Source organism: Malania oleifera, chromosome 6 (assembly GCF_029873635.1).
Source record: "Malania oleifera isolate guangnan ecotype guangnan chromosome 6, ASM2987363v1, whole genome shotgun sequence".
Classification (NCBI taxonomy): domain Eukaryota; kingdom Viridiplantae; phylum Streptophyta; class Magnoliopsida; order Santalales; family Ximeniaceae; genus Malania; species Malania oleifera.
In genome coordinates this window covers 53,293,834-53,309,359 of record NC_080422.1, presented here as the reverse complement: position 1 = coordinate 53,309,359, position 15,526 = coordinate 53,293,834, and the positions used below count along the sequence as shown (strand labels likewise).

The 15,526-nt window shown below is 36.9% G+C and overlaps 1 protein-coding gene across 6 annotated transcripts in view; it reads right to left on the bottom strand.

Moving 5' to 3' along the window:
* LOC131157584 (uncharacterized) overlaps positions 1-15,526 on the bottom strand; it is a 31,030-nt gene that overhangs the window by 11,912 nt on the left and 3,592 nt on the right. The window lies entirely within an intron of this gene.

Below are 15,526 nucleotides of genomic sequence, written 5' to 3'. Positions count from 1 at the left end.
CTAGCCTATTCCACAAACAATAAAAATGCTAGGAGAATTTTTGGGTTGACTAGTTACTACTGCAAGTTTGTCAAGGATTATGGAACGATTAGTGCCCCACTGACCACTCTATTAAGAAGGGATGCATTCAAATGGAGTACAGAAGTTGAACAAGCCTTAGTCAAGCTTAAATATGCAATTACCACCACACCAGTTCTTGCCTTGTTAGATTACAACGAGGTGTTCATCATTGAGTCTGATGTATCAGGAGTTGACACTGGTGCAGTTTTATTGTAGGACAGGCGCCCCATTGCTTTTACCAATAAAGCTTTTTCTACATCCCATATTGGCATGACTAACAAAGAGATGCTAGCCATTGTGCGTGCAGCTACAAAGTGGAGAGATTCTCGGAGTTTAATGTTGCATGGCCTTGAGGACAAGGCTGATTTGAAGGTAGCGGGAATGTTAGGATTCCCAAATCAATTAGGATTCTTTTTAATGTAGGGTTACTTAATATTTGTTAGTTAGAATTCCTAAATCAATTAGAATTTCTAATTAATACAAGTCCTAGATCAATTAGGATTCTATTTAATGTTGGGATTATTTAATGTTGGTTAGGATTCCCAAACCATTTAGGATTCGAGGGGATATTTTACAGTCCTAATAGAAGTTAGTTTCTCTACCCTATATATACATGACTCAATTCGAGGGGATATTTTATAGTTCTAATAGGAGTTAGTTTCTCTACCCTATATATATGTGACCCCTATGGGGCTTTTGGCATTCAAGCAAACAATGAAGTAAAAACATAATTCATAGCCTTTGGCTACTTTGGAGGTAGAGCCCCTCAAAGTGATCGACCCTATTTCTCTCATTATTTTCCATTCTTTGGATTTCCCAAATTTCTCCACGCTAAAACCCTAGGGTCTTACCATAAACATCCTCTTTTGAAGCCCTCCCCTTACTTCCTTCAAATCTAGAATTGAAATCTCTTCGGGAATCAGCATTTCTTCCTCTTCATACCCACCAAAAATCTTCTTTCCACCTTTTAATTATGCCCTTCGACTTGAGTATATCCCACCAACATTTTATATAGTCTCCAAAACACCCACTCTTGACCCACTCTAAAGAAAAATGTCATAGGCCATTTCACCCAAGATCTTAAAGGATGACAAAGTAAGAGAGAGATGTGCTCGCTATGGCCACCCCAGCATAGGGTTTATATAGGACAGGGCAAGAGCATGGGCAGCGCCCAAGCCCCAATAATCCAAATGCTAATTAGGATTTAATACTTCTTTCTCTTCCTATTCACTCATGCATCTTATGCATTTAACATCTTACTTCTTAATTGCACTTTGCTCATTTTGTGTTTACACTTTAGGTTCATTCTAATTTGGGAATGGATATAACAATACTCTCTATTACCATACCAAATAGAACTCCATCTAATTATGTTTTTTTTTGTATAACAAAAGAAGGTATATTAGACTGAGAAAGAGAAGTTACAACCTAAAGGAACAAGAGATCCACTTGAAAAACAAAACAAAACAAAACAAAAACAAAAACAAAAATAAAACAAAACAAAACAAAAATAAAAATAAAAAAATAATTAAAAAATTAAAATAAAATAAAAAAATAAAAATAACCGAAAAATACTCCTAACCAAGAAAACCCCTTTTCAATCCCTCTTTGCCATTATTGACTAAGAACCTTAAATTTGCAAGCTCCCTCTGACCCTTCCTTGCCATGTACTTTCCCATCAAAGTGCACTTCAATTCCACTAGCATCACACATTTTTAAATACAATTTATCCATTATATCTTGAGCTTCTACGTCCTTCCTAGGAATCAACTCCACTGGTGTAGGTAAAATTCCTTTATTACACTATGTCACATTCCCACATCAGATGTAGACTAGGAAAATCTTAGGTTTATGAGGATGGTTTGGACTTCGACTATATAAGGCACCTTTTATAGGAAAAACCCGCGAGGCTAGCGGATCATAGCGTACAATACCACATCGAGTTGGGCCCAAGACTATTACATTTGGTATTAAAGCTACTTGGGGGTGCTATCATATGGGTGGATCCTACATAGAAGTTTAAGCCACTCTGACGAGGGCATCAAAGATCGGACGAGAGAGCATGTCACGATCCCACATCAGATGTGTACTAGGGAGATCTTGGGTTTATAAGGATGGTTTGGACTCCGACTATGTGAGGTGTCTTTTATAGAGCAAACACATGAGGCCAGTGGGTCAAAGCGGACAATACCTCACCAGAGTTTAACCCAAGACCGTTACACACTGCATTTTATTATCCAACCCATCGTTCATTCTCAAAAATACAAACCCTCTCCAATCCTTCCACTGCGGCAGGGTGTACATATGATAGATCCCCCAGAACATCACGGGAATTAGAAACATATCCATATTATTCCCAAATCTCATTTAGCAGCAAACCACCACTACAGTCAAACTCATTGATGTCATCACTATCATTATTAGAAAATTTTCCTCATTTCTTAGCCTCCTTTCCTTTGCTTACTCCATCACTTGCTATATCCTTCATCTTAGCAACTGTATCTTCCACAATGCTAAACTCTCCTTCAAAATCTCTCCTTATAATCTTTGGCTTTATCTCTTGGAATGCTCTTTTTCTGCTTCAAATAATTTCTTCATTTCTGCACCCATCATTGCGGCCTTTCGACATCATACACCTTAGGACACTTTTATTTTTCAGAATTAAATCCTGAAACACCAGATTTCCTTCCAATCCAACTTCTTTCTTATTAATCATGTCAACAGCAGCCTCTAATCCCTCTGCAAAACCAAAATCAACAGCCAATCTAACACTTCTATTATTATTATCACTTTCTTCACAAATTGAATTCAAAACCAAAATCATCATGATTACACTCTGAATGTTGATCCATCCTATTCTTATTTTGGAGAGCTAGAGAAAGATTTTGTATTTCAATAACATCTCGCTAAATACCCACCTCTCCTGTTTGTAAATTTTGGCTAGAAAGATGGGCTTGTTCGTGCAAGGGAAGGAACTAAAAACCCATATCCTTGTCTTGGGCCTTTTTAGAAATGAGGCCTATCTATAAAAGCCCCTGTTCATAAGAGACTTCTTTTGTATCCAAAGAAAGGCCCAAAGAATTCTCGTACGAGGCCTATTATATTAAATGGCCCTGGTTAAGAAAGAAGCCCACCTTTCTCACAAACTTGATCCAAATCCAATATAAGTACCGGACGGCCAAGCCCAAACTCCGTACTCTCATCGTGCCCTCTCACGACCCTAGCCACCACTGCAAGATTAGGAGCAACCATCAGAACACTAGTTCCCCACACCCTATGGACATTCACTTCCGATCAAGTAGCCTTGTAATCTAGTAACGGCACCCCCCGATTCCTTCAATCGCATATCAGCCCCGCAACTAAGGCACATTTTTTTCTTTTTGTGGACTACTAAAGCAGCCTTTGCCTATCTTTCTTTCCATCACCACCTTACTCTATGATCTAGGTATTGAAGAGCTTGCAACACTTGCTCCTTCAAAATTGTGACGAATTTCCTTTGCAAATTTGCAGAACTTATTCACAAAACTTCACCATTTGATTCCTTTTACACCTCCAAGGATGGAAACTAAAAAATTCTTACCTTTCCCCCTCATCCCTAATTCCAAAAATTTCCCCACCCTCATCCACCTAATCGCCATCCAGCAACAGAAATTTCACTTGTGAATGCTTCTGGAACCCTTTTTCAACTAAACGGAAGTAAATAGACCATCAGTGAGCCAGGCAATTGTCTCCTTCATTTATTTAACCACATGTTTCGAGAAACATTATTCTCGAGCACGCACATTAAAGGGGACCCCTTTACCAATCTCAAATCGAAGGATTTACCTTCGAACTCTATTGAACGTTGTACCATCGCCTCCAGCTAACACAGCCTGTTCATGTTTGTGGGAGCGAGAGTTGTTACACGCGAGAAAACTAGACCCATCCTTCAATGGCTTAAAGAGGATTAATACCTTCCACCAAGTGACATCAGGCCATGGAGGCTGCACTGCTACACTCTCCACCAATTCAAAGGCTGCAAGGTCCAACGATGGCTTTGTAATAAAGTATTTTAAACTTATAAAAGGATTTTAACTATGTTGAAATAGAACATTTCTAATTAAGTCCAATGAAATTAAAGCTTCCATTATCCATGAGTGAAACCTGGCACTGTATCATGGCAATCAAAAATAGACTAAATATAAGAGAACCTTTTTACCATGTGATAGATCCCTCTGCCAATTAATGTCCCTGAATTAAACCAAGATATGGAATTAATGTCAAACTCCTATTTCTCTAAGTCAACAACACATATATTCACTCTTCTTACTAATAGTGGTAGGTCTCATGTCATGTTCTCATCTGCCTTCATACTTGTTTTAACAAAAGAAAATATCATTAATAGAAAAAGAACTTACAAAAGGGAGAATGAGAAATCTCCAAAGACAAATTGAGACACTCCAAGACTAAACAAAACTCATAAAAATTACTCCAAGGAAAAAAAAATCATCAAGTCAACGTGTTCCTCCAATCTCTTTGAAACTCCTAAAAACTTGCCTCTTCAAAAAATTCATACCCGACACACCACAAAGAGGCCAAATACTTTATTTTTTCCCTAACTAGCATCTAGTTTAATTTTTTTCCTGAGGAAATATCTAAGTATTACATTCCATCCATAAATCCCATAATACTATGAAAAAGCCACACTTCCATAAAGTTCCTCTGTCCTTTTTCTACCAAAGCCTGCAAAGGATAGTTCTAAAAAGTCTTCCACTAAGGGAGGACAAACCCAGCTTTCTCCTATAATGTCAAAAGCATATTCCATGTACTCAAAGCAAATTCACTTTGCCAAAGAAGGTGAGAAGTTGTCTCAAAGTTCCTGTAAAGGAACACACAAACATCATGAGAGACAGCTTTCATCGGTCTCCTAATTTGCAACAAGTTATTAGTATCTATCTTTTTAAGCACAACCAAACAAGTGAGAGCCTTTATTTTAAAGGGAACCATTGCCTTCCAAATAGTAGAGTATTGCAAGGAAGAAGAGTTGAAACGAATCAAAAACTCAAAATAAGATTTGCAAGAAAACACTCTTGACTGGTCCAAAGACCAAGAACAGACGTCCCTTCTCGAACAAAGTGTACTCCCACTCAATAAAGATAACAAAGACGACAATTCCATCATCTCCCTATCATTCAAAGGTCTCCTAAAATAAAGATTCCAAGAAACCAAAGGACTACTCAATTCACCAACAAAAAAAAAGAATTAATTTATTTTGTTCAGAACTTATATGAAAGAGACGAGGGAAAGACATAGAAAATGGTGCATTTCCCAGCCAAGGGTCTTTCTGAAAACGAATATGAGAACCCCTCCTCACCTTTTAGTGTGAGGGGTTAAAGAAGGATAGATCTGAGAAATGGATCTCCACAAAACTCCTCAAAAAGCATCTTAAATAAGCATTGTGTTAGGGGGTGACCATGTAATGAGGTAAATGGGGGAGAGAGACACTGCTTTAATGGTATTCTCCAGGGATTTATAATGAACCTTTGATTGCTTGTGTTAATGCTTGTATGGTTATTCTCTTGGATCTAAAAAAAAAACAAGTAGTCCTTTTCATTATGGTGTTTTGTTGCCATGGACTGGGATGCATCTTATCGCTTTATTAATATCCTTTGTATATGAATGTCTTGCTCATGTGATATCTTGTCGTTTGTATTGGTGCTTTCCTAGTTTCTTATGGTTATCGAGACTTATCTGGTGCACATGTTTGCAGGTTTGAACGCGTGACTATTGGCTAACTCATTCGAGGGAGAGCTCTCAGCGAGTGCCGCGCGGCCCTTAATTGAGTCCTATTTTGGGGGTCTGTGACACATTGGCATCCCATCTCAAACAAAAGAATGTTGAAAATTAGAAAGAAATTTTTCAAGAATACATTGGAGAACAAGAACAAGAAGTTGAAATTATAAAAGGATAAAAAAGAGGCACCATGGATGCTTTTGTATATAAGGTCAAAGGAGTTAAAGGGTGCAAGCAACAAACCTTGAATGCATTGGTGAAAAATGGGGACCAGCTTAAAGCATTTGCCATTTGTAAATGGACATCATGCTTTACCATTCAACTTGGTGAGAAGTTCATTATTTGCATCAATGATGAAGATGGTTGGGGAATATGGAAAGGGATTGAAGCTTTCAAGTTGTCACAAGCCTAAATTGACCTTCTTGAAGAAAGAAGTTGACATTGTCAAAGAAATTACGGAAAAATATAAGAAAGAACAGGTAAAGACCAAGTGTACTTTGATGTCGGATGGATTAACAAACACAAAACAAAGGCATCTCACGAATTTTCTTGTTAATATCCTACTAGAACAATTTTTCTCAAAGCAATAGACACTTCAAGTATGGTTAGGGATGCTTATAAATTGTATGAATTGCTCGACTCATTAGAGAAAGAGATTGGAGGGGAAAATGTAGTTCAAGTGATGACGAATGGTACTTCGGCTTATGCAAGTATCGGTGAGTTGTTAATGGAGAAAAAGAAACATATATTTTTGGTCTCCATGTGCAGCCCATTGCATTGACTTAATATTGCATGATATTTGAGATTTTCCCGTCTTTCATAAAATAATTCAAAAGGCTAAGGAGGTGTCTGTCTTCATTTATTGACACATATGGGTGCTTAACATGTTTAGGGAGTTCTCCACATAAACAAATTGAGGAGAGTACGGGTTACAAGGTTGCTACATCTTTTCTAACATTGAAGATTTTTTAATGAAAACAAGTTTACTATTCAAGTCATGTTTGCATTGGAGGAGTAGGTGTGGTTCATGGGTCACTATACTTCGAGGTTGGAAGCTAAGAAAGTGGAGGCCAAATTATTTTGTGATGATTAGTTTGAGATGTAATAAAGTATTTTTTGAAGTGTGTGAGCCCACTTGAAAGTTTTGAGACTTGTTGATGGTGATGCAAAACCGGAAATGGGGTATATATAGCCATGGATAGAAGCAAAGGAAAAAAACTGCCCAAAACTTTAATCATCAAAAGACCAAGTACGATCGCATTTGGAGGATCATTGATATGAAACGGGATTTGCAACTCCATAGGCCACTTCATACGACAAGATATTTCCTTAATCCTAGGTAAGTTGCATTATCCAAAAACTAAATAAATATGGTAACATGTTATGTGAGCGATAAGCCTATTAACTACTCATTTCTCTTTATCACTTCTTTTATTTGTAGGTTCCAATACAGTGATGGCTTCAATGCAGAAAAGGAAGTCAAAATTGGTCTATATAAACTATTGAAAAAATGTACCCGAATGTTGAAACAAAGATCAAGATTGATCAACAATTGGAGATGTTCAAAAAAGCCGAAGGGATGTTTGTTTTAAGCATGGCTACTCTAACAAGAGACAAGAAACAACCTGGTATTATATCAATTCGATAGTTTCCTACTTGCTTTTATGATAACTTTTTCAATTTTTAGTTTTTCCTTTTTGGTTCATAATCATAAATATGATATGACATTTATTCATTTGTTTTGATTAGTGTTTTATAAGGCTTAATCGAGGCTCACCTCAAGGCACAACATGCCTAAAATGCCTTGAGGCTCAATCTAAAATACCAAATTCCAAAGAGGCTAACGCATTATATGTTGTGACTAACGCATTTTTACAAAACGCATGCCTTTTGCGCCTTTTTAGTTAAGGCTAATACATTTTGGGTGTGTGATTCTCAAGTAAAAATTGGTCAAAAAATTTTAACTAAATGTTTGTATAGAAGGAATCACATAATATGAGTTAATTTCTAGAACTCTTGAACCTTAATCTTTCCAAAATAATAGAGAGTTGTATCTAAGATCATGAAAATAATTTGAACTTTTGTAATAGTATTGCTATCCCTTGTCACGATTTATGTCATGTATTAGAGTTAGCAATTTTTGAACGGCCACCAAGTCGTTTGCAAAGTATATATAATTTTTCTTTCTTACATTATATTTGTGATTTTTTTAATTTTTCTTTATTTTAAAATATATTAATTTAGTTAGATTTTTTAATCTTAAAAATAAATTCTTAAAAGGCTTACGCCCCAACGCCATAAGGCTTACACCTCACCTTTTAAGGGTTAAAATGCCCCACCTTACGCCTTTGCCTTTTAAAACATTGGTTTTGATCATATGTATAGCTTTATGGTGGGAGATTTACGAAGAGGAATGCAAGGAGCTTCAAAGAGTTGCAATACGAGTCCTTAGCCTTATATGTAGTATCATGGGATGCAAGAGAAATTGAAGCACATTTCACGTCCACTCCAAAAAAAGGAATCGATTGGAACAACAAAGACTAAATGCTCTCGTCTTTGTTAAGTACAACATTCAACTAAAGATAAGAAAAGTGAGGAGGCAACAATCATCACATATGATCCAATTTTCTTATCCAACATGAAATTAGAAGATCCCTAGTCTACCAGAAGACATTTCATGGATTAGTGTCAATGAGTGCTTTGAAGATAATGGAGGAGTTGGACATAGCAAGAAAAGAAAGAGAGGTGTAAGTTGTATGACTTTATATTTGCTGCCCTCAAAGTAATTAGTTTATGAATGGAGGATGGAGATTTTAAAATAATTGCCATATTTAAATAATTTTATAATGTCATATGATAATGTAAGCCAAGGAACTTGAGATTTGATCATAGAGAACAAGGCAAAAATGTTGAAGAAGATGACATTGAGCTGACTGATGATGAGGAAGGAGATGAAGAAGAAGAGGAACAAGAAGAAATGATTGTGGTAGCATTGAAGATGATGATGATAGTGATGAAGATGATGACGATGACCTTGCATTAAGGGGATGGGATGATGAATGATGATGCATCACATTGCACATTAGTAATATATAGTCTATAAATGGTTTAGAGTTTATTTTGTTTTATGAATATGAGATGTGGGCTTCTAGATATCTTTTTTTTTTTAAGATGACATTTCATAACACGTGTTAGGCTTATAGTATTGTGGCAAACTGCCATAACTTTATACTTGATCGAGGTGGGATGGATAGATCATGGTATATCTTTTTTGTATATCGCTAGTGATTCCTCTATATAAATATAAGTAGAGTTAAATAGATCATGGTAGGATTCAGACCAACAAACCAGGCAAGCGTCATTCCAATTAACATGATTGATCCATTTTTGTTGAAATTTCAATGCATTTTGCTATTTATTTTGTTGTACATAAGTGCATGCCATTTGGGATCAACAGTACAAGATAGGTCTTAATTTTTGAATGTATTTACTCAATTCTACCACAAAATAAAAACTTTGTTTGGCATTGGTATTCAAATTTTTCGATCTGATAAACTATTTCAATTTGTTCAAAATGAGCTTCAATCTTTTTCCTAGACCAAGGGGGTTATTCATCAAACATCCCGTTACATACCCCTAAGAAGAATGCAATAGTTGAACGAAAAAATAGACATTTACTTGACATAGCATGGTCTCTATTCCTTCATATGCATGTTCCTAAAACCTTTTGGACTAATGCTCTTCTTATAGTTTGTTTTTTTCTTAACAGGATGCCCTAGAGTGCTCTAGGGGGGACAAAATCCCTCCTCCATTGTGTACCCAAAAACATTATTGACATAGCACGGTCTCTACTCCTTCAAATGCATGTTCCAAAATCCTTTTGGACTAATTCTCTTCTTATAGTCTGTTTTATGCTTAACAGGATGCACTCAAGTGTTCTAAGGAGACAAATTCCCTTCTCCATTGTGTACCCAAAAACATTATTGCTCTCTGTAGTGCCTCGTGTCTTTGTGTGCACATGTTTTGTTCATGTTCCACATTTTTGTCTAGAAAAGTTCTCTCCTCGTGCTATAAAATGTGTCTTTGTTGCGTACTCGAGAATTTAGAAAGGATACAGATTTATGATCCCCACATGACTTAGTGCTAATATCGCCTTTTTTTAGGGGACACCATATTTCTCTAGTGATGGATCCTCTTTGAATGAATTTACTTTGAGTCCATTAAAGATTTACGGTCCACCTTCTTGTGTTGATCATCTTATTCCTAACCTTATCCCTCTTGAGAAATTTTTTGCTCCTCTTCCAAACCAATCAGTTACTAATCCAAAGAAACAATTAAGGGTTTATGAACGACAAGAAGCAAGAACAGATATCATCACTACACCATCTAGGCACCTCCTCTACCCATCACTGTTTCTACTTCAAGTTCTGGAGATCCATCCTAGTGTGACTTGGATTTGCCCATTGCTCACCAAAAAATTACTCAAACATGTGCTCAGCAGTCCTTAGCTGCTTATCCTATTGCTTATTATGTTTCAATTCTTCACTTTCCTAGTCCTATGTGCTCTTTTTTCTTCTCTATTTCCTAGATATCTATCCCTTCCTCGCATGTTGAAGCACTTTCTAACCCTAGGTGAAAGTATGCAATGGATGTAGAAATGGATGCCTTGACCACAAGGGACATGGGACTCAATGGATCTTCCTTCTGGTAAGGAGTTGGTTTGGTGTCATTGGGTCTACACCATTAAATAACTTCCTGACAGCCTTATTGAACGACTTAAGGCTCACTTGGTTGCCAAGGGGCTACACCCTAAACATATGGTATTGATTATTTTGATTTTTTGAGACATTTTCTCCTATTACTCAACTAAATTTTTTTTGCGTATTAATCATAGTGATTGGTCCTCATACCAAATCAAGGACTAGAGCAGGATTGCAAAAGTTAAGCAATGGCTTCAAGCAAAATTTCAAATCAAGGACTTGGCCATGCTGCATTACTTTCTTGGTATTGAGATTGTACCAAGAAGTGTCAATATGCATTACTTTTGGTTTTGGGTATGCTGCGTTACTTTCCTACAGTAGGAAAGGGTTGAATCTATCTCAGTGAAAATATACATTGAACTTGCTAAATGAGGTTTGTTCGTTGGGGGGCTAAACCTGTTGATACTCCTATGGATCCCAAAGTGAAGTTGTCCAGGGATGTTGGACCAGACTTTGAAGACAAACATTGATACATGCAGTTGATCGGTAAGCTGATCTACTTGACTATCACTAGACCAAACATCTTTTGTAGTTGGGGTAGAGAGTACTTTATGGAAAATCCCCAACAACCACATTGGAATGCTGTTTGTAGGATTATGTGCTATCTCAAAGGCTCTCCAAGCAAAGGTTTGATATATAAACAACAAAACCAAGCCTTAATCCCACTAAGTGGGGTCGGCTATATGAATCTTTTTCCGCCAATTTATGCGATCTTGGACCATTTCTTTTGATAGATTCAAGGATATTAAATCCTTACTCACTATCTTCTCCCAAGTTATTTTAGGTATACCCATACCCCTTCTACTACCCCCCACAATAACTAAGTCACTCTTCCTCACAGGTGCACTATAAGGCCTACGTTGCAAGTGTCCATACCATCTGAGTCGTCCCTCCCTTATCTTATCTTCTATAGGAGCTACACCTAACTTACCACGAATATGTTCATTCCTTATTTTATCTTTCAATGTTATACCACTCATCCATCTAAGCATCCTCATCTCGACAACTTTTACTTTTTGGATATTATATTTCTTCGTCGCCCAACATTCCGATCCATATAGCATAGCTGGTCTTATAGCTGTCCTATAAAACTTCCCTTTCAATTTTAAGGGTATTCTACGATCACATAGCACACTTAAAGCACTTCTCTATTTTACCCAACCTGCTTTAACTCTATGCATTACATCATCTTCAATTTCTCCTTCAGCTTGCATATTCTGATACAGATTGGGCTGGTTCTGTGAATGATTGAAGGTCTATTGCTGGATATTGTACATTTGTGGAAGGTAATCTTGTTACTTGGCGTAGCAAGAAAATAACTACTATAGCAAGATCTAGTTCTAAAGCAAAATACCAAGCTATGGCTTTGGAGTGAGCTTATGCAGTTGAAGTCTCTAATGTCAAAGATGGAACTCTTGGTAACAAAGCCAATAGATATGTTTTGTGATAATCAAGCTAACATTTACATTGCTAGAAATCCAGTGTTCCACGAGAGGACAAAGCACATAGAATTTGACAATCATTTTGTGAGGGATACTATGTTGAAGAAGATCGTGAGAACTCCCTTTGTGAAATCTATGGATGGGAAACTTTTTTTCCCTTAAGGCTTAATTATCATAAATAAAAATATATAAGAGGGCAGACCTGGATCTGTACATAGACTCCAAGAACAGCTACCCAGTTTGACAAAGAGTGGGCCCAAAATAGAACCCCACCCCGGCTCCACAACGAATGAAGAGAAAATTCGCTCCTGAAAACAAGAGTTCGAGTGACAATTGCTCTATCACTTAAAGGGGGTTTGGAACCCAAGCTTACCATATTATCTTCACCATCTACAGCAAGTCCTTAATCGGCCAATTCCAAATCAACGAGGGGGGCAAGCTCATGACCAGTTTTTATGAGTTGAACATGAAAATTCCTAGGTTCGGACCGAACTCCCCCACTGCTGTGCGAATTGACTCTCAATGGAACGTTACCCCCCAAAGTCCCCCTCGGAGGGAAGGAGAACTCGCCTCAAAGACTGCTGATCGACCCTTCTCAATTTCCTAGTTTTCTAAATCTCATCCTCCTTTGTCAGATGATTTACCTGAGCTCTTGGCTATATGGTTCATCCGGGGAAGAGATCGAGCTTCAAGAAATAGTGAATGGTCTTATAAATACACAAATGGAAACCCTCCAGATAAGTCCAATAGGCGAGCCTAAAAATCTATCCTAATATTTCGGTCAAGTGCTAAATCCCCAATCAAAATGAAGCCTGTAGTCTTTCCTTAATAACCTGTGAGGTGGCAGGACCCCATCAACTTTCAGAGCAGTAGCAAGATGCCACCATCACAATTCTTTGCTCAACTTCAATTCAGATCCATCATCCATGGTGGTCAAGAAGAGAGAAATAGCAACTCCCAAAACAAAAGAGAAAAGGAGGTGGAATTAAAAGGTCGGATTCTAAAAATTCAATTGCTATTACAAAAGGAATTTTTGTCTCGTTAGTGAGCGGATTATTGAGGATGAAATAAGGGAGTTTCCTAATAATCATAATTCTTATGAGCATGACATTCAGGATTTTTTAGCTGGTTTAGAGGGAAATTCAGCTAATAATTGAGTAAAACTCAAATAATTTAAGGAGTTAAAAGGTTTATGCTCACCATTAGGAAGTACATGTGGTTTTTGAAATGAGGAAACATCTTGAAGAAAATTGAGATTCTTCTTGTGAGAAAACCAAAAACAATTCTTAAGAGAGATTCAAAAGTTGTTTTGACCTTAAAGTACAGTGGAGGAGCCAATGGTGAGAGGGCTAACTCTTGCAAGGATTAAAAGAGGTAGGGGATCTCTCAGATGATGATAGTGTAGGCAGTAGTGATTTTGAAGGCGACAAGGGCTTACTTTTGGATGAAACTCAGGATTAGCAAGTTCATTCTTCCGACTCTTGTTTTAAACGCCTTGAGGACCTCTATTATGTGATGGAATTAGGATTTTTGAATTTTGACAATGATGTTTAAAGCTTAGTGATGGATTACTACAGCACTAATTCAATAAATTTCTACGAAGGACCTTCAAGCTCAGACTTTTTTGGATAATTCGGGCCTCAAATTATCTAATTGTGCAGAGTAGAAGTTTGGCCTGATGGTGGTAAATCTAAAGGGAAGAAAGGTCAAAAGGAATCAGTAGTTCGAAGTGTTAGGAGAACTATGATGGACTCGTGGAAGAGCTTAAAGAGGGGATTTTCTTCATCATTTTTAGTTTTTTATTAATTTTTTCTCTTCTTTTTAATTTATTTTTGTCTTTGCTTTTGTTTTTCCATTTTCTTTTTTGAGGATTGTGTAATCACTTTCTTAATATATCTTCTTTTTATTAAAAAAATTTGAAATTACTCAAGAAAAAACCTCAAAACACCCTTCAAAACCCTATCTATCCTACGAGAATGCCATCATGAAACTATCTAGTCCAAGAGCTTTTTCCTCACTAACCTCAAATGCCTTTTTTAAATTTCTTCAACCTCGAAAGGACCACTAAGCTCTTTGCCTCAATGGGACTTGACTTAATGCCTTCCAACATCAATTTGGTTAGGCATTCCTCTACGTGTAGTGTATACATCTTGTAGAAGCTTGTCATCTCATCTCCAATCTATTTATGACCCCTCACCTAACTCCCTGAATCGAGTTTCAAATCTTTGGTAGGGGATTTCCTCCTCCTTCGATAGGCCAACATATGAAAAACATCAGCGTTATAGTCCCCTTTCCTCACCCTCTTTACCCTCTATTTCTAGTGCCAACTTATGTCCCCTCAATAACAACACCTCCAAATCATTACAAAGAGTAGCCCTTCTAGCCTTATCCTTACCATTAACATACCAATGATTCCACACTCCTCTAGCATCTCCAAGCCCACCATAATAGATAATATGGCATTTTTCATATTTTTTATGTTCCTAAAAACCTCTTTATTCCATTGTTTCAATGTCATCTTATCTTCAACTTTCAAAACCCTTCCATTCGTAACCAAGACACTCCTCCAACCAAAACCTCACAAAATCCCTAAAGGAGGGGTGCATCAGCCACATGTTCGCTAAAAGGAGAGGGTCCAACTGCACCAAGTTAGAGTTGAAAAGAACAGGACAATAGTCTAAAACAAGCCTAACAACAATCTCTTGCACCACATTTGGGAAAAACATTTTCCCACTCATTGGTAAATAGGAATCAATCAATTTGATAAGAGGTTTGTCTATCCCTAAGACCCAACCAGGTAAAACGGCCATATAGGTTAAAGGAATATCCTTGAGCCTATAATCCCTAATCAACCTAACAGCTTAAGCTTTGAAATGAAGTATAATTTAATGTGGTATTACAGCCATGGATACTAGAAGGTCTTGGGTAGAGTCTCATTGACCCCATTTATTGTTGAATTGTTAAAAAGTATATTATTCCCCATAAAGCATGTTATTTACCAAATGTTTCTCTCTCCACGTGCAATTGTATAGCACATGCAAGGGACTGTTAATTGTTATGGCTTTATAAACGTTGCTGGACCACAACTAACAACTTAAGCTTTCAAGTGAAGTGGTAATCTAACAAGTTCTAAGGTACTAGACCTCATAAATTTGAGGACATAATATGCTTATAATCAATTGGATTCTTATGCATTCGTTCCAAGAGTACTTTTAGATGCTTCCTCTTCTCTTTTATATGATAATTTATTCCTCCACAAAAATGAACCAAAATTTGGATTTTTTTTTTTTTTTTTGTGGGGGGGTGTAGAATAGGAAAATTGAATTTTTCATGCTCAATTATTGGTTGATGTATCTTTTAATTCGATACACTAAAGGGACAAAAAAATGGAGGATAAACGGAATTTATTGCTTAGTGCTTACAGCTTTGAAGTTAAATACAACACATATCCTGCAAATAAGTACTTGTTTGCCTCAAATCCTTTTCCAAGCA